The 23,251-nt window shown below is 43.1% G+C and overlaps 1 long non-coding RNA gene across 1 annotated transcript; it reads left to right on the forward strand.

The window, feature by feature from the left end:
• The first annotated feature begins 174 nt into the window (after positions 1–174).
• On the forward strand, positions 175–22,927 carry LOC119264777. Its single transcript, XR_005131216.1, has 4 exons — positions 175–282; positions 3,444–3,629; positions 18,588–20,527; positions 22,162–22,927. It is a non-coding gene; the product is annotated as an uncharacterized LOC119264777 (long non-coding RNA).
• Positions 22,928–23,251: the final 324 nt, after the last annotated feature.

A 23,251-nucleotide genomic window follows, 5' to 3' on the forward strand; every position in this document is an offset into this window, starting at 1 on the left:
TTATTACAAATATTATATATTATTTTTGTCTGTAAAAGCCAGACTTCTTTTAGGGTCTGTTTTTGTAATGACAGAGAGAGAGAGAGAGAGAGAGAGAGAGAGAGAGAGAGCTCGCGCTCGCGCGAGAGCCCCTCCCCTGTTCCTTTTCAGATGTAACGGTCACTCCTCTGCGCTGGAGCTCAGTGAGGACGGCGCTGCTGCGACTTTCAGCGGAGGAGCTTTTTAAAAAGCTGGTGGACGCAGACATTGATATAACAGCGGAGGAGGCTCAGAAACCCAAAGGTAAGCGCGCTGTAATCGTAGTGAGTGTCTTTATCGTCCCTGTTACTCACTTTGATAGGTAACGGTAGCTAAGCTAAAGAGCGCTAGCTAGCAAGCTAACCAGGCTAGCTTTTCAGTGGAGGTGTAGAGGAAGTTGGCCCCTTTCATTTTAAACAAACCCCGAAGTTTTATGAAGTAACAGCTGTGTTTTCGACATTTATTTTAGCAGTAGGTCCGCGAGGTGCAGTGAAATGCAGGCTAGCTAGCTAATGATGCTAACCGGTTTTGAAAAGAGCGGGAAGAGCTCGGCTGAGGCGAGTTCAGTGAACCGCAGGCTGAGGCGCTCACATTGTAGCAGGCGAGCCCTTTGGTTCTAGTTATAAATGGCGATATTTGTCTTTTTCTAAATTTCTGGAAGAATAAAGCGTTAAATTACCTCACTGTGTGCTTTTGCGTGCTGTCCCACCATCCCAAGGCGGTCAGCAGGAGAGCTCCTGCCGCGTCCGTCGTTAGCCGCATTAACCCCCGGCTGGGAATTCTTTAGCCGCCGTCTCATTGGCGCGTCAGCTATTTCTGCTCCGCACTTCAGAGCGGACGCTGATCATTTAACACACCGAAAGAGTTTGACTCCCTGAGGGCTGGCCTGCAGCCTTGAGTGCTGGAGTAGTTAAAGTGTCGTCTCATAACGTTAAATGCACGCTAAACTGTCCGCACCTGTAGCGCCTGGTTATAGGTCCACTGAGCCGTCAGTGTCGTTAACTCGGAGAACAAGCGTTGTTAGGAAGAGCTGCGCCGGTGAGACGGTGGCTGAATAATTCACGGCCAAAAACAATTAAAATTCAGAGACTTTTTGTGTCCAAACAAGGAGGGGACTCTTAATCAAGTCACACCAGAAGTGGAGCACCTGACTCCGAGTGAAAGGTAAGCATCTATAATTATGAATGTTACCTTTCCCAAAATGTATTCACCCCCTGTTTGCAGTGCTTTATGTTTCTGGTTGACTCATCTATCAAACAGTAGAGCTGAATTGGATTAAACCAGCTTCTCATTGTTTTTACCTCTTATCTGAGTTTTACTCTCATCCTATATAGTCATATGGTAGTCATAGAGGCCGTAATTTCCTTTTCATATTTCAGAGAGGAACCAGTTTGCCAGAGACTACCTGCTGTCATATTCATTCCACGTTTTCCAAAAGATGTCCAGAGCCGTCTGGATGCCAAAGAGCGTTGTCAAAAGGTTCCAAGAGATCAGAACAAAATTATTAGAGCGCTGTGTGAAATGATGGTACAGTACACAATGTAAGTTCCACTCTGTAGCTCAGTGGACCGTCATCAAATCATAGCTTTTGTCTGATGTAAACATCAGGGCTGCGCAGGTCAAACTAAAGTACTGTATTTCATGTATAGTGTACTTTACCTTGTAGAACACTGAACATGCACTAAAAATCATAATGTGCCATGTTAAAGAATAGCCATAGACCAAATGATGTACAGTGGTATGCAGAAGTTTGAACACCCTGAGTCAAATCACATGCTTTGTTGATTTTCTAAGTGAAAAGTTCACATCTCCCTAAGTGAACAATCATAACTTGTTGTGAATTTCAGTGCAAGATTTCTGGTTATTTGTCCAGTTAGACATATAAGAAGAAATAAAACAAATTATGCCACTACTTTTGCACAGGCCAGTTTGTTTTGTATTTTTCCCAATATGTTAAATTCATCAAATGAATAGTTATTGTGCAGGAAATGGTGCAGAAACATCTCTGTAGAGATTTTGTAGTTATTTTTACTTAGAAAATCAGCAAAACATGTTATTTTGATCAGAAGTGCCAAAATGTTTACATATGATTTTGTAAGATTGACGGAATTACTGGACAAATTTGATTAATTTTGTTGCTGTTAATTAATTGGTTGCGCAGGTATCCAACCAATGCAGAGTATGTTCAGGTTGCCGAGGTTTTAATCGCTTTAAACGGTGGGCAGTGATGAAATTAAACCCCCCTGACAGGATTTAGACCCTCTCTCTGCTTCTCTGGGGGTCCTGTCTCTAACGCTCGGGAAGGTTAGCGGAAGGAGCTAATCTAGCTAAGATCTTTCTGTTGGAGCCTCCTTGCTGCAGAGTAGCGCCACTCAGACCCCCGTGAAGCCCCCCATGTGGTCAGAGACGGAATAAAGCTGCTAATATTCGTTTGTGCTGGTTTAATTATCAACTAATAGGCTAAAAAATGTTTTTAATAAGTGACGTCACTCAGCCCCCCATCAACGTCAACAGATTACATCCACAACCCCCCCCAGAGGGGATAATGTGAGCCCACCCTGGTCACTGTTAAAACCTGCTGTGTTCCTGGTGCTTCCAGTAAATTTCCGCTGATAATTGATGAGCGCTTTAACAAGTCACACATTAACATGAGCGCACAAGATACACTGAAAGACCAACATGAATGTTTTTCTTCCTTAAACTAAGCATGACGTCACAAAACCTCACTAACAGGAATTCGGCCTTTCTCAGGTCTTCACCATCACCCAGTGCTGATCCTGGTGATAGTGATGATGTCATCACTAGTGACTAAACTTATTTATCAGCAACTGAAGAATTAAAAGAGCTCAAATGTTTCTTTTAACGGCTCAAACAGCTCAAACCAATATTAGCGTTTTATTCCATGTCTGACCACATGGGGGGGACTTCACGGAGGGTCCACTCAGAGCAGAGCGCTGTAAACCCTGACTGACCGCTCACTTTAGATTTCTTATAGGACAAATACTGGACATCTGCGCCAGCCCACAATTCCTATGGGGGGGGGGGGGGGGGGGGTTCCAGTGTGTATTTTTTCCATTAGGCAGATGAACCTATTTTATACGTCCAGCTGGACCCAATGTCCTCATGGTCATTACGGTCTTGGTTCCAGGAGGTCGCTGTTTCAGCCGTATTGAGTAATAATTGTTTTTTATTTCAGCAGCTCAGAGGAGCTTTTATGGTGAACATCACTTTCACCTGCTGTCTTAAAAACCCTGAATCTAGTCTTCATCATTTCCCAGATTTCAGTGTTTAGTCTGTTCAGCTACACGTTATGGTTTCTCCTGGTTTTGAGGATCAGGGTCGTCTTTTAGAGGTGGACTTCTAATCATAATAACGTGTTATTAATGTTATTAAAGGCTGAGTAACGAATGTTTGTTGTTGCTCAGGTTATCATTGGTGAACGAGTGAGGAGCAGTGGAGGAGAAAGAGCAGGGAAACTGAGGACGGCCTCAGTATCAAAGAGCTGATCTGTCTGAGTTTAGAGGAACATCAGCTCAGAGGGAAAAAGCTCTCCCACCATATAAGTCCAGGCCGAGAGCTGAAGCACCACAGGAGGCTCGGAGCTTTGAAAGGTATAGAGGTTTTAATAATCCACTGTGTTTGGAGCTGAAATAGTCCAGAATACAGAGCAGCTGCAGTGGGTTTGATGATGTCTAGACTAAACAGTTACAGCAGAAAAGTAAAAAGAGCTTCTGAAGCTTTCAGACGTTTATATTCCCGACATAATAAGAGCCAAATGAACTAATAGAAGCTCTAATTACTCCCAGTCTACTGACACTGTGTTCCGGTTTGGGATGCAGCCAAAATATCTGTAACCTTTTATAGTTCTGGGTCTCACTGTAACTCATTAAATAAGACTGAAATATCGACTGATTTTCTCAAGATCTTCACTTGGAAATTATGGCTAATAACTAAACAGGGCTCTAGATAAAAAGTAGCTTACGGAGCCGCTTCACAGGGAAAAAGTCACCACTGGCCAGTTAATTAATCTAATATAACTTATTTATTGATGAACTTTATTACTCAGATTAATCATTGTGGTCCAGTCTGGAGCCTGAACTAAAGACCCAGTTATTACTGTAAGAGTTTAGATTTTCTGCTCTGAAACACGTTTGTTTTCAGCTGCTGGTTTGAGCTGAATGTCTGTGTGATTCTGTAAAATTCCTCTTTAATTTCACTGAGAGGTTCCTGTTGGACTGGGAACCGTCAGGTTTGGTCTTGTGGTGAGTTCGTCCTCTTAGCTCTGCACCTCAAACATGACCGTGACATTCCTGTAACAGAAGCCACGATGTGAGCAGAAGAACGAGGAGCTTCAGGAAATCAGGAGAAGAAAACAGTCAAATCATCATTTAGACCAAACTGGGACTTTGACCAGAGTAAAATGTACCACAGAACTGGGTTTTAGTCCCAGATTAAAACCACTGGGTTCAGGTTTTTTTGTCTATCATCAAATTAAGAACCATACGACATGGTGGGCGTGTATAAAATGCGTGTTTTTCATTGAAGTTGAAAATAAATAAATGTGTTTTTACTCTAAGCAACTACAACATACAGCATGTTAGCTCCAAAATAAGAAAAGCTTGTCTCAGGCGTTAAACAGCCAATCACTTTTTCACACAGGGCCATGATGGTTTGGATTTTTTTTCTCCTTTAATAATAAACACCTTCATTTACAAATTGCATTTTGTGTTTACTTGTGTTGTCCTTGACTATTGTTTAAATTGGTTTGATGTTCCGAAACACTTAAGTGTGACAATCAATATAACATCTATATATACATATACAGTGGTATGGAAAAGTTTGGGCACCCTGATAATTTTCATGATTTGCCTATGAATCTATCATATAGCAGATGAACACAGTGATATTTGAGAAGTGAAATTAATTTTATGGGATTTACAGAAAGTGTGCAATAATTAGTTAAACAAAATTCGGCAGGTGCATAAGTTTGGGCACCCCAACAGAAAAATTTACTTCAATATTTAATAGATCCTCCTTTTGCAGAAATAACAGCCTCAAAATGCTTCCTATAGCTTCCAATGAGAGTCTGGATTCTGGTTGAAGGTATTTTGGACCATTCTTCTTTACAAAACATGTCCAGTTCAGTCGGGTTTGATGGTTTCCGAGCATGGACAGCCCACTTTAAATCACACCACAGATTTTCAATAATATTCAGGTCTGGGGACTGAGATGGCCATTCCAGAACGTTGTACTTGTTCTTCTGCATGAATGCCTTAGTAGATTTTGAGCAGTGTTTAGGGTCGTTGTCTTGTTGAAGTATCCAGCCCTGGTGCAACTTCAACTTTGTCACTGATTCTTGAACATTGTTCTCAAGAATCTGCTGATATTGACTGGAATCCATGCGACCCTCAACTTTAACAAGATTCCCAGTACCTGCACTGGCCACACAGCCCCACAGCATGATGGAACCGCCACCAGATTTTACTGTGGGTAGCAAGTGTTTGTCTTGGAATGCTGTGTTCTTTTTCCACCATGCATACCGCCCCTTGTTATGTCCCAATAACTCAATATTAGTTTCATCAGTCCACAGCACCTTATTCCAAAATGAAGCTGGCTTGTCCAAATGTGCATTTTAGCATACCTCAAGCGACTCTGTTTGTGGCGTGTGCATTACTCTCCCATACAGCATCTCCTTGTTTCAGGTCATTTGAGAGTTGTTTTGAGGCTCCCATGTTGCCACTCTTCAGAGAAGATGCAAAGAGGAGAAATACTTGCAATTGGCCACCTTAACCCTTTCTCATGATTGGATTCCCCCATGTATGTAGGTCAAGGGTCACTGAGCTTACAAAACAAATTTTGTCTTCCAATAATTAGTGCTAAAGTTATTCAAATCAATAAAACAAGGGTGGCTAAACTTATGCACCTGCCGAATTTTGTTTAAATAATTATTGCACACTTTCTGTAAAATTCTATTTCTATAAAATTCATTTCACTTCTCAAATATCACTGTGTTCATCTACTTTATGATAGATTTAAGGCAAATCTTGAAAATTATCAGGGGTGCCCAAACTTTTGCATATCTGTGTGTGTGTGTGTATGTGTGTATATATATATATATATATATACATACAGTGGTGTGAAAAAGTGTTTGCCCCTTCCTCATTTCCTGTTTTTTTGCATGTTTGTCACACTTTTGTCAATAAAGCTTACTGAATTGAATTGAGAGAGAGACAAACACAGAGAGAGACACAGAGATAGAAAGAGAGAGATGAAGAGAGGGAGAGAGAGAGAGGAAGAGACAGAGAGAGATAGAGAGAGGGAGAGAGAGAGAGAGAGAGAGAGAAAGAGAAAGACGAAAGGATGTAACAGTGTGAATGTTTATCATTGTGTTACCACTAGATGGCGACACTGGGTCGTGTCTGAAGAAACACTGAAAGGAAACTCTCTCTTTCTATCTCTGTGTCTCTCTCTGTGTTTGTCTCTCTCTCAATTCAATTCAGTAAGCTTTATTGACCATATTCAGTTACAGTATTGGCAAAGCATTGTCGAAAAGAACAAGAAAAACGAACATTTAGAACAGAGAATAACTCTTGAGAATAACTCTTAATTTCATTTGATGTAAAAAAATAATTATGAAAGAATCGCATAAGAGGAAAAATAGTAAAAGTAGTGGTTTGGAGTGAAAGGAAAAAAAATATAAAAATTCAATAAATAATAGAAATTGAAATAACTATATAAACATTACAAACAGGGCAGTTTTTTATATTGTTTGTTTCTGTGTGTGTGTGTGTCATCACTCACTGTCCCTCATATTGTGACAGGCAGATATGTATTGTGCTGCTAAGGCGCTGCTCTCTCTCCTCTCTCCTAGCAGGATGGGCAGCTTCTCGTCCTGACTGCGGCGGCTAAATTGGGGGTGAATCTTCTCCAATGTATTAAAGTTAATTTCCTGTACTGTATTATATTCATCACACTCAGTGAGGAAGTGCAGCTCTGTCTCTACAGTGTGACTGTCGCACTGCTGACAGAGCTTCTGCTCTTTAGGCAACCAGGATGTCTTATAGCGGCCGGTCTGCACGGCCAGGCTGTGGTCACTTAGTCTGTACTTTGTCAGGGTGGTTCTGTGTTTAGTGTCAGTCACTGTGTTCAGCTTCTCCGCTACAGTGTATTGATGTTTTAGGGCTGGATAGCACTGCACTGTGCTCTGTGCATGTGTCTGTGTGTTCCAGTGGGTGATGTAGTTGTGTTTTTGGAGAGTTGTAATGTGGTTTGGTCTGATTGTGTGTATTACATGCTGGTCCTGATGTGTAGCAGTGTGAGTGTGTGTTAGTGAACTCAGCGTCAGGACCAGCTGTGTGAGGGGCTCTTCTTTTTGCACAGCTCTTGGCACTGCAGGGTCTTGAAGTGGTAGGAGTGGGGGTCACTGTGTTTTAGGTGTAGCCAGTATTTAATGGTTCTCTTCAGTGGATGTGTGCAGGACCTTGAGGAGAATAAACCCACGGAGAGCAGCCGGCCCAGACAACATCCGTGGGTGTACACTCAGGGTTTGCTCATCAGAACTGGCCGATGTGTTTGTGGACATATTCAATCTGTCCAATTTGTGACATCCTGCTTCAAGTCAACCACCATCGTACCCCTCCCAAAGAAAAGCATTGTGACCAGCCTAAATGACTATCGCCCTTTTGCACTCACCTCAATCGTGATGAAGTGCTTCGAGAGAATAGTCATGACTCACCTCCAAGAGACCATTCCAAACACTATAGACCCTCTTCAGTTTGCATACCAACGGAACAGGTCCACAGACGACGCAGTGAACACAGCCCTTCACACAGCCCTCACACACCTGGAGGGCAAGGACACGTATGTCAGAATGCTCTTCATTGACTACAGCTCAGCATTTAACAGGGTCATCCCACACAAACTCTCAGAAAAGCTCCTCACCCTCGGACTGACACCTGCCCTCTGCAACTGGGTGCTGAGCTTTCTATCAGATAGACCCCAGTCAGTCAGAGTCGGCAGCCGCACATCCAGCACAAGAACAGTAAGCACAGGGGTCCCACAGGGCTGTGTGGTGAGCCCCCTTCTGTACACACTCTTCACGTATGACTGCGTGTCCTCCCAATACAACACCAGCATCATCAAGTTCGCTGATGATACTACAGTCGTTGGACTGATCACTGGTGGGGACGAGACAGCATACAGGAAGGAGGTGGCTGAGCTGGTGGCCTGGTGTCATAACAACAATCTCTCCTTGAATGCAGACAAGGCCAAGGAAATGATTGTTGATCCAAGGAGGAAGCGGGAGCTGCACAGACCCCTGTATGTTGGTGAGACAGAGGAGAATACACACCTCATCATCAGGAAGTCCCAGCAGCGACTGTACTTTCTGAAAAGACTGAGGAAATTTGGCATGCCAGCCAAAATTCTCAGCACCTTCTACAGGAGTACGATCGAGAGTGTTCTTACCAGCTCCATCACGGTCTGGTATGGAAACTGCACTGCTCAGGACAGGAAGGCTCTGCAGCGTGTAATCAAAACTGCCCAGTCCATCTCAGGAGCAGCCTTCCTCTCACTACAGGACATTTATCACACCAGGGTCATCAGAAGGGCACAAAACATCATCAGGGGACAGTACACACCCCCAGCATAGACTCTTCACACTCCTACCTTCAGGCAGACGTTACAGGAGTGTAAAGTCCAGGACAACTAGACTGACCAACAGTTTCTATTCACAGGCCATCAGGCTGGTGAACACCTCACTAACTACCTCTTCCCCCTCCCAATCTGAACTGATTTAACCTTGCACTCAACAACTGCACCTTAACTGCACTGTTTACATCTATTACTTGCACAGAGTAATATTGTTTACTGTTTACATCTGTTTTCATCTGTCACTTGATGCACTTTATGAACAGCTGCTCCACTTATTTGTACATACACATGTGTAACTTTAATTTTATTTCAACTTTGCACATATGGTACACTTTTTTGCTTTTACCATTTACTACTGTTTTTTAGAGTTATTCTTATATTTTCTTTTTTTATTATTCTCTTAAGAGTGTATAATGTGAATGGAGGAACAGCAAAGTAAGAATTTCATTGTACAGAATGGGTTCTATATAGGGCTGAACGATTTTGGAAAATAATCTAATTGCAATTTTTTATCTATAAATTGCGATTGCGATTTAAAATGCGATTTTTAAAAATGTCTTCTCAAGTATTTTTCAACAAACAGAAGCAATAAATCAATCTGTTTAATAATAAACAATGTCAGATTTATTTAAAGCACAGATAACAATAAAGCAAACAAATCTATGCTTTCCCTTTTCACCATTTGTTTTTTTTAATAGAAAAATAAATAGATAAATAGCTTTTCCTTTTCACCATTTGTTTTTTTTTAAATAGAAAAAACAATAGATATAAAAAAAATTTAACTTACTGCTCTCCAGCTAGTAACATCATAAAAAAATAAAGTGCAAAAAACATAAAGAGAATCTGCTTTAACCAACTCGTTATTTTCTGGGAATTCAAACTCAGTGAACACAAAATAAATCTGTTCTTATTAAATCTTTTAGATGTAAAAAAAAAAACCTTTGAATAATAATGTAAACATAATAGTCACTCAGTCACAGCAGCAAACAACAGACTAAAGTGCAAATTAAACAAGGCACTGTCAGCTAGAACTCTGTTCTGTAGCTCTGTATCGTTCTCAGGAACTCACAGATTTTTTGCAAGGAAAACCATCATGTCAACCTTTGCTGGTTTCAAAGACGAGCGAGTACAAGTCACTATATTCCCACCAGCACTGAAAAGACGCTCTGAAGGAGCACTTGTGGCAGGGACACAGAGATACTTGCGGGCCATATTGCACAGTCGTGGAAAGTTAATCTTGTGCACCTTCCACCAGGCCAAAGGGTCATCTTCTCCATCAATGGCAGGGGCATTTGGTAGCGCATATCCAGTGTGTTTAACAAAGCCATGAAGCCGGGCTTGTTCACTATATTAACGGGCATCATGTCTTTCGCTATGAACTCCGTTACTGCCCGAGTTATTTCAGCGTGCCGCTTCGAATTATATCCATAAGGAGTTACACTTTCAAACAGTTCGGTCAGTGATCCCTGTCGGCTGGTACTTGGCGTATTTGAAGATGCAGCACTGGTCGTTGGCATTTTAGCCTTGCAAATATCATACGAGGCTTTGTGGTGTTTTTTTAAATGCTGAAAAAGGTTTGTAGTGTTACCTCGCGTCGTAGCAAGTAGCAAGGCACGTTTTGCACAGTACCTGACGTTGAGCAGCATCTTCTTTTTTAAAGCCAAAGTAATTCCACACAACTGATGTGCTGCCCCTCTTTGGTATTAGACTTTCAGTTGTGTCAGCTTCTGTCGAACCTGAAGCCATTGTGCAACAAGTTAAAGTGCGCTGTGTTGACTTCACTTCTCCACCTCCCTGCCTCCTGCTCGGGTTTGCTCCGTTCGTCCTCGGCTTGCTCCCAAGTCACGTGACCAGTTTAAATCGCAGCCTGTACGGTTAGAGAATCTCGTTTTAAAATATCGCGAGATTATCGCAAATGCAATTAATCGTTCAGCCCTAGTTCTATAACGGATTGGAATAGTTTGAGCCAGATCTGAATTGGTATTTGAAAGTGAATTTGTCGTTTGATTGCGTAAAAAGCCCTGCGCGCCTTCTCTCTAAGCTCATTCACTGCTGGATTGAAGTTTCCAATCGAGCTGATCTTCAATCCTAAATAACTGAACTCTTTACAGTTTACTAATCTGTGTGTTTCTAAAGTGAAGCAGGGTGTGTTTACCTGAGATCTGGATCTGTTTTGGAAAATGATTGTTTTGGTCTTTTTCAGGTTTACTGCCAGGGCCCAGGTCAGGCAGTACTGCTCCAGCAGGTCCAGGTTCTGCTGTAGGCCGTGCTCAGGAACTTGATTTCTGAGTTGTGCAGAGTGAGACCGGGTGCTGCAGAGTGCTCTAAAGCTGTGGCCAATTCCTTAATATAAGTGTTGAATAGAATTGGGCTTAAGCAGCAGCCTTGTCTCACTCTACGCTCCTGAGAGAAGAACGCTGTCCTTTTGGTGCCGATCTTTATACCGCATTTGTTATTTGTGTACATGGATTTAATGTGTTGAAGCAAGGCTAAGGCGAGAGGTTCAGATCTGTGAGCAGCAGTTTGGTTTCATGCCCAGAAAGAGTACCACAGATGCAATTTTTGCGTTGAGAGTGTTGGTAGAGAAGTACAGAGAAGGTCAGAAGGAACTACATTGTGTCATTGTGGATCTAGAGAAGGCATATGATAGGGTGCCAAGAGAGGAACTGTGGTACTGTACGAGGAAGTCAGGTGTAGCTGAAAACTATGTTAGGGTGGTGCAGGACATAGTGAGTCAGTGGTGAGGTGTGCAGTTGGAGTGACAAATGGTTTCAAGGTGAAGGTAGGGTTACATCAGGGATCAGCTTTGAGCCCCTTTTTGTTTGCAATGGTGATGGAAAGGTTGACAGATGAGGTCAGGCAGGAGGCTCCATGGACCATGATGTTTGCAGATGACATTGTAATCTGTGGTGAGAGTAGAGAGCAGGTGGAAGAGAATCTGGAGAGGTGGAGGTTTGCACTGGAGAGGAATGAACGTCAGTAGAGACAAGACGGAATACATGTGTGTGAATGAGAGGGAGGCAGGTGGAAAGGTGAAGATGCAAGGAGTAGAGGTCGTAAAGGTGGATGACTTCAAATATCTTGGGTCAACCATCCAGAGCAATGGACCGTGCAAAAAAGAGGTGAGGAAGAGGGTGCAGGCAGGATGGAGTGGGTGGAGACGGGTGTCAGGGCTCATGTGTGACAGAAGGATAGCAGCAAGAGTGAAAGGGAAGGTTTACAAGACAGTAGTGCGTCCTGCTATGATGTATGGTTTGGAGACTGTGGCTCTGTCTAAAAGACAGGAGGCTGAGCTGGAGGTGGCGGAGATGAAGATGCTGAGATTTTCGTTGGGAGTGACAAGGCTGGACAAGATTAGAAATGAGCTGATCAGAGTGTCAGTGAAGGTGGAGCAGTTTGGAGATAAAGCCAGAGGTTGAGATGGTTTGGACATGTGTTGAGGAGGAATAGTGGATATATTGGGCAAAGAATGTTGGAGATGGAGCTGCAGGGTAGAAGGAGAAGAGGTAGACCTCAGAGAAGGTTTATGGAAGTAGTGAAGCTGGACATGGAGATGGTTGGTTTGAAAGTAGAGGAGGCAATGGATAGGGCAAGATGGAGGCAGATGATCCGCTGTGGCGACCCCTAAAGAGAGCAGCCGAAAGAAGAAGTACATGGATTTAATGATTGTCATATTGTTTACCCCCTACACCGCTTTCAAGAACCTTATAAAATAGTCCGTTGTGCCAAATATTGTCAAAAGCTTTTTTGAAATCAATAAAACATGCAAAAATTTTGTGTTTTTGTTGGTTTACATGTAGATCAATCAGGGAGTGTAGGATGTAAATATGATCTTATGTGCGGTGATTTGGTATGAATCCAATTTGACTTTTACACAAGACACTGCTTCATAAGGAAGTCTGTAAGTCTGGAGTTGATGACGCTACAGAGCACCTTCCCCAGATTACTGTTGACACAGACGCCTCGGTAGTTATTAGGGTCCAATTTATCTCCACTTTTGTAGATGGGCGTTATAAGACCTGGAGTCCAGATGTCAAGGAGATAACCTGCACTCAGAATCACGTTGAAAAGTTTGAGAAGGGCCAATTGGAATTTTTTGCTTGTGTTCTTAATCATTTCATTCAATACGCCGTCAGACCTGGTGGTTTTTTTAGGTTTTAGATTTAATATTTTGTCTCTGAGTTCCTGCTCAGTGATGAGGAGTCCAGGCGGTTCTGGAACCCTTTTACTACCAATTCTAATGTGTTTAGTTTTTCAGTTATGTTGTTTTGTTCAGGTGTGATGTTGCTGGGTACTTTATTATATAGTGGTTTGAAATGTGTGATCCATACATCTCCATTCTGAATGACTAATCCCTCTGATTTTGGTTTGTTTAGGGTGTTGCAGTGTTCCCAGAAACTATTGGTATTTATGTGCCCCTCTATTAGTGTCAGTTGTTCCTGTGTGTGTTGTGCTTTTTTGATTCTGAGTGTACGTTTGTAAAGAGTCTCACAGTATTGAAGGCGTAAATCTGCGTTATTTGGGTCTCTGTGTTTTTCATTTGATAATTTCCCTAATACTTTCAGTTGTTTTTTTGGGTTTGTTTGTTGATCGTTTCAGTTTACTTGTTTGAACAGCTGTGGTGAAGATGTGATTGGTATTTCTGACCGCCAGATTAACACCTTCATTACTGTGAGTGTATGTGGTGTCCAGAAAGCGGTCTAAAATTGTTTGAATTTGGGGTCTGTGATTGCTTTCTGGAACTCTTCTGTGCTGTTTTTGGCCCATCTGTATGGTCTCCTGATACTGTACAGCTCGCTGGTCTGTACTGTACTGCTGTACTGCTAGTCTCTGTCCTTTCAATGAACACAGTGATTTGGCTGTGGTCAGACAGGGGGTTAGAGGTTTAACACTGAGAGAGAAAGGCTCTAAATCTGTTACCATATAATCTACTGTACTATTTCCAAGAGGTGAGCAGAAGGTAAATCTCCCCAAAGAGTCCCCTCGTAACCTACCGGTGATAATGTACAGACCCAGACTCTGACAGAATATATGATTGTTACCTTGCTCGTTGTTGAAGTCAGGTAGAGATCCAGCATGAGTGTTCAGGTCCCCACAGATCAGCACACTTGCCTGGGCCTGAAAGCTGCTGATCTGATGGTGTAGACTGGGGGAAATGGGAGGGATGTAGACTGTACATAGAAAAACATCTTTTGGAGTGTTTATGATTTCTTTCTTTCTCTCTCCCTGTCTCTCTGTCTCTCTCTCTCCTCTTCAGAGGTCTCCAATCTACACTTGTAGATTTTTTTCACTCTGAGCTCCACTTGTAACGTTTGTGTGGTTTTGTGTATAAAAACAGCCATATTTCATTTCTCTTCATTCTTTATAAATAATGTTCATTTGATTCTGTGCCTTTAAGCCTGATGGCCTCTGTTCTGATTTAGCTGTATTGCCTCATTTCAGTCTGTATTTCTCTGATTTGGAGAAGATTCAGACGGAGATGAACAGGATCAGTGGAAGATCTACAATAAAAACATGATAAATAACTAAGTATAATAAACTGTTGATAAAATCCACATCTGATTTATTTAAACTTGAACTGATGATGTAAACTGAGTCTAAAATAAAACAAACAGCTTGTGGCTAGTGGATAAGGTCATAGCTAGTGAGTTATTCCACAGCTAGCAGATTAGTTAATAACTAGCAGATTCTTTTATGGCAGCAGGTTAGGCCATGACTGGCAGGTTAGCTTGAAGCTATCAGGTGAAATCATGGTTAGCAGGTTAAGTCATGGCCAGCCTGTTAGCTTGTGGCTAACAGGTTAAATCGTGGCTAGTGGGTTGGGTTGTGGTTTCAGAAAGTGGGTTATGTTATAGCTAGCAGGTTAGCATGCTGCTAGTGGGTAAGATTGTGCCTAGCATGTTTGGTTGTGGCTAGAAGGCTATTCTGCAGCTACTATCTAATGTAGTGGGTAGCAGATTAGCTCATAACTAGCAGGTCAGATTGTGTCTATCAGGTAGATCATGACTGGTGAGTTAGCTCAGCGTATTAGATTATGGCTGCAGAGTTAGATCAAGGCTAACAAGTTATGTCATGGCTAGCCAGTTAAGTTATGGCTAGCAAGTTCATGACTGGCATATCGTGTCACAGCTAGCAGGTTAGGTTACAGTTAGGTCAGGGCAAGTGGGTTATCTCATAGCAGCTAGCAGGTTTGCTGCTTATTTCATGGCTAGTAGATTAAGTTGTGGCTAACCGGTAATTGACATGTGTGTCGCATCACAGTTAGCAGTTATTTCATGGCTAGCAGGTAATTTCACAGCTAGTGGGTTAGGTTGTGGCTAGTTGGTTAGGTCATAGGTCATAATTAGCATGTTAGAAAAAGGTAAATAGATTAGTTTGCAAGTTTGATCATGACTAGCACATTAGGTCATGGCTAGCTGGTTAGCTTGCAGCTAGGTTCTGGCTAGTGGATTTTTTTTCAAGGGTAGCAGGTTAGATCATGACTAGTGAGTTTGGCCATGGCTAGCAGGTCATCTCACAGCTATTGCATTACATTGTGGTTAGTGGGTTGGAGTAGCATGTAGGGTAATAAGCTTGTAGGTCATTTCGCAGCTAGCAGGTTGGGTCATGGCTAGCAGGTTAGGTCATGGTTAGTGCATTAGGTCATGATTGGTGTTGTTTTTGTTGTAAATTTAATAACGTGCTTTCCATTAGCAATACTTAATAACTGCATGACAATCATAAGCATAATTTAATGCCATTTGACCATTAATTAATGCCGCACGTGAGCCTTACATGTTTTAAAATCATTATTATTTAAGCTACTTATTTTAGCTGTTATCTTAATTTTTAAATACTTACATATGTATAACATAAAACTTCAGTTAATGGCTACCTAATTTAATTTTATGTTGTATTTTATTTGTTTTTTTTATTTATACAGGTGAATGTTAAAGTTAGATTAATTTAAAAAATATTTTTAATAAGTAGATAATTTCTAATTAATAAGTAGATGACTGCTAACCTGCTGGTGTACCATGTGGAGATGCCATTTGTAAGCATGTTTTCAAAGTATTAGTAAGACACCAGAAGATAAGATAATCCTTTATTAGTCCAACAGCAGGGAAATTCACAGTATTACAGTAGCAGAGTAATATTAGTAAGGCACTCAGCAATGGAAACGGGAAACAGTATAAACATTATAAATAATTAAAATTGAAGTTAAATCTCTAGACTATTTACAACAAAATAATAAAATAAGAGTGGCATAAGATCTGTATTGCATTTATGAACATATTGCACAATGAAAAATATTCGCATTCTGAATGTGTGTATATTGTGTGTGTGTGTGTGTGGTCTACTGGGAGCAGTGCTGGTTGAACAGTGTCGCAGCAGCAGGAAGGAAGGACCTGCCCAGTGCTGCCAGAGTCTCACGCATGGGGTGGGAGTCGTTCTCCAGTATGGATGCCAGCTTGTTTAGCATCCTCCTTTCTCCCACCGCCTGCACTGGGTCTAGAGGAGTCCCCAGGACCAAGCTGGCCCTCCTGACCAGTTTTTCCAGTTTCTTCCTATCTGCAGTGGAGATGCTGCTGCCCCAGCAGACCACTCCTTAGAAGATGGCAGGTGCCACCACTGTGTCAAAAAAGGTCCTCAGGAGCACCCCCTGCACTCCAAACAACCTCAATCTCCTGAGCAGGTAGAGTCTGCTCTGTCCTCTCCTGTAAAGTGCAGCAGTGTTGTCTGACTAGGCTCGTTTGTAGTTAAGATGCACATCCAGGTACCTATAAGAGTCCACTCTTTCAGTGTCCGTTCCCTGGATGTTCACTGCTGGAGGGGGATGTGTGCGCCTGCGGAAATCCACCACCAGTTCTTTGGGTCTTCCCTGCACTGATCTGTAAGTGATTCTGCAGACACCAGTTCACAAAGTCCTGAATCAGTTCTCTGTACTCTCCGTCGTCCTCATTTGTGATGCTGCTGACGATCGCTGAGTCATCAGAGAACTTCTGTAGGTGGCAGTTGGTGAGATGTACATGAAGTCTGCAGTGTACAGGGTGAAGAGGAACCGTGCTAACACCGTTCCCTGCAGGGCCCCTATGTTACAGACCACCATGTCGGGGACACAGTCCCTTGTCCTCACATACTGTGGACTGTTGGTGAGGTAGTCCAGGATCCAGTGCGTTAGGTGATGGTCCACCCCTGCCAGTTCCAGCTTGTCCTTTAGGAGCCCAGGCTGTATGGTGTTGAAAGCACTGGAGAAATAAAAAAACATGATTCTCACAGTGCACCCAGGCTTCTCCAGGTGAGAAAGAGCTCCATGCAGCAGGTAGATGATGGCGTCATCCACCCCGATGCCAGGCTTGTAGACAAACTGAAGAGGATCCATAGATGAGCTCACCAGTGAGAGGAGTTGTCCAAGGACGAGCCTCTCCAGTGTCTTCATCAGGTGTGATGTCAGAGCCCCTGGCCTGTATCTGCTAAGGTCCTTTGGGTGCTGCATTTTTTCTGCACAGGACTTGAGGAGCCTGGCACTGATGCCATCCGGCCCTGTAGCCTTCCTCGCCTTGACCTTCTTGAGCTCATTTCTCACCTGGGCCATTGTGAAGGTCAGACTGGAGCAGGGGGGCTGCTGAGTGTTGGAATGTGTGAACTGAGGGTTATGGCAACCAGCAGAAAGAACCAGTGGGGGGTGGGTGTGAGCTGAAAGTTGTGGGGCTGGGGGTAGGTGTGAGAGAGGGGGTAGAGCAGCATGCTGGAAGTGCCAGACAGGAGGGTTTCAACAGAGGTGTCTGTAGTGGGACGGGTGGGTGAATGATCTATTGAAAAACAGATTGAGATCGTTCACCCACTTTTGGTCCCCTACCGCCTGCCTTCTCGTGGCTGGAGATTGCTTTAAGGCCTTTTCAGACTACGCTGACATTGTTCTGCTGTAGCTGTTCCTTCATCTTCCTCCTATAGTTAGCTTTCCCGTCCCGGATCTTCCTCCTCAGTTCCTTCTGCACAGCTTTCAGCTTCTCCTTGTCCCCCAATCTAAAGGCCCCAATCTAAAGAAGCTTCTGTTGCAGGTTGTTTTTCTGAGGATTCTTAGAAAGTAGAGTAGTGTTGATGCTGTGCCTTTCTAACTAATGCCATGGTGTTGGTGGTCCAGGAGAGATCTTCACAAATGTGTGTGGCCAGGTACCTGAAATCATGTACTCTTTCCATACAGTCCCAGTTGATGTACAATGGGTTATGTTTTGTAAAGTTCTTTCTGAAGTCTATGATGTGTTCTTTAGTTTTTGAGGAGTTTAGGGTGAGATTGCTCTCTGAGCACCACAGAGCCAGTCTGTGGATTTTAGATCTCTCTGTGCTTTCTTGTCTCCTCCAGAAGTAAGTCCAATCACGGCTGTGTCGTCCGCAAGTTTGATTAGAGTGTTGGTGAGATAGGTGAGGCCACAGTCATGAATGTAGAGAAGGGAGCTCAACACACAGCCCTGTGGTGCACCGGTGCTGAGTGTGATGGTGGTGTAGAGGTGGGGGTCATGTCTAATGATCTTAGTGCGGTTGGAAAGGACTCCAGTTGCTGATGGGCTGGGAAAGTCCAATGTCAGTGAGCTTAGTGACCAGTCTGCCTGGGATGAATGAATTAAACATCTATGAACAGCATCATTCCCTGTCTTTCAAGGTGGGTCAGTACTGTATGAAAACTAATAGCAATGAGGTCTTTTATGGACCTGTTTACCCTGTAGGAGAACTGGTGTGGGTCAAAGCTTGGTGGCAGGCTGGCTTTGATGTGCTGCAGGACCAGCCTCTCAAAGCTCTTCATTATTTGTGGGTTTCTAGAGTGTTTCTAGAGTAAGATGGTGGTGAACACAGTTGCAGAAGCTCAGTGTCTACCTGGTCAGTGCCATGTTTGGCTGTTCTTGTATATGACATCTCTTGTTTTGTGTACTTTCTTTCAGGTTAAAAACACCTACAGCCGGCACCATCTCCTTACGATCAGATTATGTAAAGAAAGGCGTGTAACAAGCGAGTTCCTCCGCACACACGAGATTCCTGCGGAGATAGCGAGAAGTGCTGGCTCTCCATGGATTACCATCCCAGCAGGGAAGAGGCACAGGCGGTGTGGAGAAAGGAGGCAGAAGCAAGGCCGCAGGCCTGGTGGGCTAGCCAGGCTATGGAGGCAGCCATTCAAACCTCTGCTTCCCAGCCTATTTCTCGCGAATGCCAGATCTCTCGTAAACAAAATGGATGAATAGAGGCTACAGACAGCAGCAAGTAACACCATGAAGGATGCATGCATTCTGCTTATTACAGAGGCCTGGCTTCACCAATCCATTCTACCATTGAGCTAGCAGGCTACACTACACAGCGTCATGACAGAACAGAAGACAACAGTGAACAACAGCTGGTGTAACAACTCTTCAGATTTATAATATCTCACTGTTAAATGCAGCAATTATCTGCATTTATCTCCCAAGGAGGTTCACTGTGATCATGATTACTGGATGGTAATGCTAGCTGAGCTATCAGACTTTTGCATACAAGTATTACCAAACAAACAGCATGTATCCTGACACTGTGAATATCATAGCAGGGTATTTCAATCATACAGATTTAAAGGCAGTACTCCCCAACTTCCATCAGCATGTCAAGTGTTCAACAAGGGGAAAAACACCTTGGACAAGGTATATTCTAACATCAAACTGGGCTACAGGACCAGACCATTACCATGCCTTTGCCAGTCCGACCACTTGTCATTGCTTTTAATCACTGCATGTGCCACTCTCAGGAAAACTGCTCCTGGCATCACTAAGACTGTTACCATATGGTCAGAGGGTGCCACCCAGCAGCTGCAGGATTGCTTTGAGAGGACCAACTGGGAGGTGTCCAAACACCAGGACCTGGACATGTTCACGGACAGTGTTCTGTGCTATATTAAGAACTGCACAGACACCGTCACAGTGAAAAAATGCATCGGTGTCTACCCCAACCAGAAGCCCTGGATGACACGGGGGTTCCAGCAGCTGCTAAAAGAGGAACACCACCTGGAGGTCTGGTAACAAAGACCTCTACAGCATAACCCGAGCCAATCTGAAGAGGGGCATCAGAGAGACCATGGCAGACTACAGGAGGAGGATAGAGGACCACTTGTGCAGTAACAACAGCAGGCAGGTGTGGCAGGGAGGTCAGCATCTGACCAACTACAGGACCAACCGCAGAGCTGCTAGAAGTGAGCCTGCGTTGGCAGAGAAGCTGAACAACTTGCCCGCTTTGAGGTCACAGCACCAGAGAAGGCACTGCTACATCACACAGCCCACAGCAGCGTAAACCTCACAATTGAAGAGCATGAGGTGAGGTGCACGCTGCAGGTTGTCAACCTGAGGAAGGCAACTGATTCTGATGGTATTCTGGGACGCATGGTGAAGGACTGTGCAGATCACCTGGCTGAAATCTGTAGAAAGATCTTCAACCAGTCCCTGAAACATTACACTGTCCCACCATGCCTGAAATCCTCAAACATAGTCTCCCTGCCCAAGAAACCCCATATTTCCAATCTTAATGACCACTGGCCAGTGGCACTCACCCCAGTGTTGATGAAATGCTTAGAAAAACTGGTCTGAAGCCACATCACAGCAGCCCTGCTCTGCAGCTTTGACTTTTTTTCACCAGTTTGCATACAGAGCAAACCAATCCACAGAGGACGCCATAGCTATAGCACTCCAGACTACACCATCACACCCGTAGCAGCAGGGGAGCTATGTGCGGATGCTCTTCGTGGATTATAGCTCTGCATTCAAGACCACCCCCCCCCCTCACAGTCTTCAGACAGCTGAGCTTGTGTGGTCCTGCTTTGCTGTAATGAAAACCTGCAGCCACCAGATAAGATTGGACACCACTGGTACAGTTGATTTGTCTCTTAAAGTATCAAGCTACACTACAGCTGCTTGGCTTGAGCCAGCCAGCCTGGGGTAGTAGTTAACTCTAACAGTAGCCAGGACAGGTCAGAGATAAAACAAACAGTATTTCTGTACTGTTGCAACCAATGTGACCCCATGTCCTATACTGAGATTCACAGCCAGCTAAACTCTCTTGCATCATTTCCTCCAAGGAACAGGCACATATGTATTTAGACAGGATTTAATGCAAAAAGGTGTGAAACTGAAACGATACAAAATACAGAAAAACACTCTGTATACAAATCATAATGTCTACTTGAATAAAAAATATTTCATTTAATTATTTAAAGTTAATTTAAACTTAGCAGTCATATTACATGAACTCCGATTGGATTTCACTCTACTGACACATACAGCATATCGAAATGCATCAAACTTACTTAAGTAATCACATTCGTAATACCTAACAATCTCACCCAACTTTGAAACTTATTCATATTGCCACTCAAAAGGACAGAAAGGAGTGGGATGGCTTTGGATTAGCGGAGACACACCATGCTTTGCTTGCCTCATGAGAAAACACTTCCAGTTCATTGCTTCTGTTTACTAATTGGCAAAACATAGCAAACTGTGCAAACCTGCACCCCCTATAGGCCTGGAGAAACAACAATATAAAAACAGCTCCAGTACAATCTTGATATTTGATGATGTGTCAATGTCTGATGTCTGACCTTTTGATGTTCATCAACAAAAGCAGTTTTTGTGACGTTTATTAATCATTGCCAACAATAAAGCCACATTTTCTATTAACTGTGTATTGCCAACAGTGGTCTTTTGGAAATTCTTTGGGCACCTCTGTTTATTACTTTATTTTCACTCCCTCAATTCATACCATAGCTGCATTTAATCAGCCTTAAAAGGCAACTCTACAAACTCTACGTAAACAAATGTTTGAGACGTGAACAAAGACATTCATACTGGTTTGATGTGAAATGCACCAATCGAGAGAAACTTACCAAGTCATATTTCTCTTCAGTGGTGGTGATGGGAACCAGGAGTCATGATGGCTACAATACAAACACAGTCTTTTTATTGACTTATTTACCCTTCAGAACCACCAGTCAACCTACCCCTGTCTTCAGAATTCTGTATGCAATGCTGATGATGGTAAAGTAGCCACCCTGCATGTATCCCTTCACCATGAATGGATTAAAACAAAAGTATTAAAATACATTTTAGGCCAAAACTTTATCAATAACTATCATCAAACAACGTCTCAGGTGTTAGGTCGTGTATTTATAACCGTGCCATGTTAAAACTTTTTATGATTGAGCTTTAAGAGGCATTAAACTCTTCAGACATCTTGTTCCCACCACGTTGGTGAAGTTTCTCAAAAGAAGCACTTCATACCAAACCACCCTGAATGACTTTGTTTACATCTTTACCATTTAAATATGTAGAAGTTTTGTAAAATCAGTGGAATTCCCCTTAAATGATAGTTTAAATATTACTAACACAGCTGGCAGCCCCTACAGAAATATGTAGGTAAACAAGTCTTAGTCTGTATTTTTGTTTGTTTTATTTATTTAGCTGATTTAGCTTTAATTTTCCTAATGTTTTTTTTCTATCTTTACAGGACACTCTGAGAAGACAGATGCTCTTGAGGCTGCTTTCTAAACTGGAACTGGGCCTCACAAGAGTACCTTTGGATTTAGAGTACATGGAATTTACATGTAGGCAGGAATTGTATCTGTAACGCACTTTCCCATCATGTTGATGTGCCGACTGAGGAATTACATGCCCTGCAGGAGCTCTTTAGTCTTGTGACAGAGAACATTGAATGGACCAGTGGCAGAAATATGCAAGTTGACACAGTACCTGGAGAGACAGGGCATCCCAGGTTAGAGAGAGAGAGAGCGCTTGGAGGAGCTCTTGGAAATTGACCTTTCCCTGCATCTCAAAAAATGCTGGGTGTCTCAACAAGTACAGTGTTTAGACGGATGCGGGAGTTTGACCTTTCTGCTGGACACCACAGCAGTATGAGTGATGGAGCTGGACAGAGTTGTACACAGTATAGAAAATGAAATGCAAACTGCTGTCTGCCGCATGATGAAGGGGAGGTTGGGATCCCTGGGGTTCGATGTCCAGTGGAGGTGGGTGGCTGCATCAATACACCGTGTGGACATGTGGGTGTCCTCTCCAGGCTTGCTGGATTAGGCTGCATCCTACGCAGGACACATTCTGTGAGAGGACCCCTTTCACTTTGGCACGTGGACACAAACCACAAGCGTCAGTCACGACTGCATATGTGGACATATTTCTATATTGTGCTCTATTTACACAAGGTTAGGTTAGTTCATCATTTATGTTGAACAGACGCTCCCAAAATTTTACGCTGCTGCGCTGACGTTGAACCGTGTGCTGCACTGGGTCGGTATGACCAACAGGTCAAAACCAGCTCTAAACAAAGTGACCGCTGGGCCCTGATTGGTGCTCTGGCTTTGTGCTTCTTTCATTTTGACATGTTACGTTTTTTTATACACACAGAAACCAAAAGGAACAACAGATTTCTCAAAATGTAGCGGACGAAAAAGTCAGATATTAGACTCTGAAATGTAATGGAGTGAAAGGAAAAAGTCGCCCAGAATGGAGAAACTTCAGTACAGATACACCAAAAATACTAAAGTACAGAAACTAATTACATTTACTCAGTTACTGTCCACCAC

The sequence above is a fragment of the Pygocentrus nattereri genome, chromosome 12, assembly GCF_015220715.1.
Source record: "Pygocentrus nattereri isolate fPygNat1 chromosome 12, fPygNat1.pri, whole genome shotgun sequence".
Lineage (NCBI taxonomy): Eukaryota > Metazoa > Chordata > Actinopteri > Characiformes > Serrasalmidae > Pygocentrus > Pygocentrus nattereri.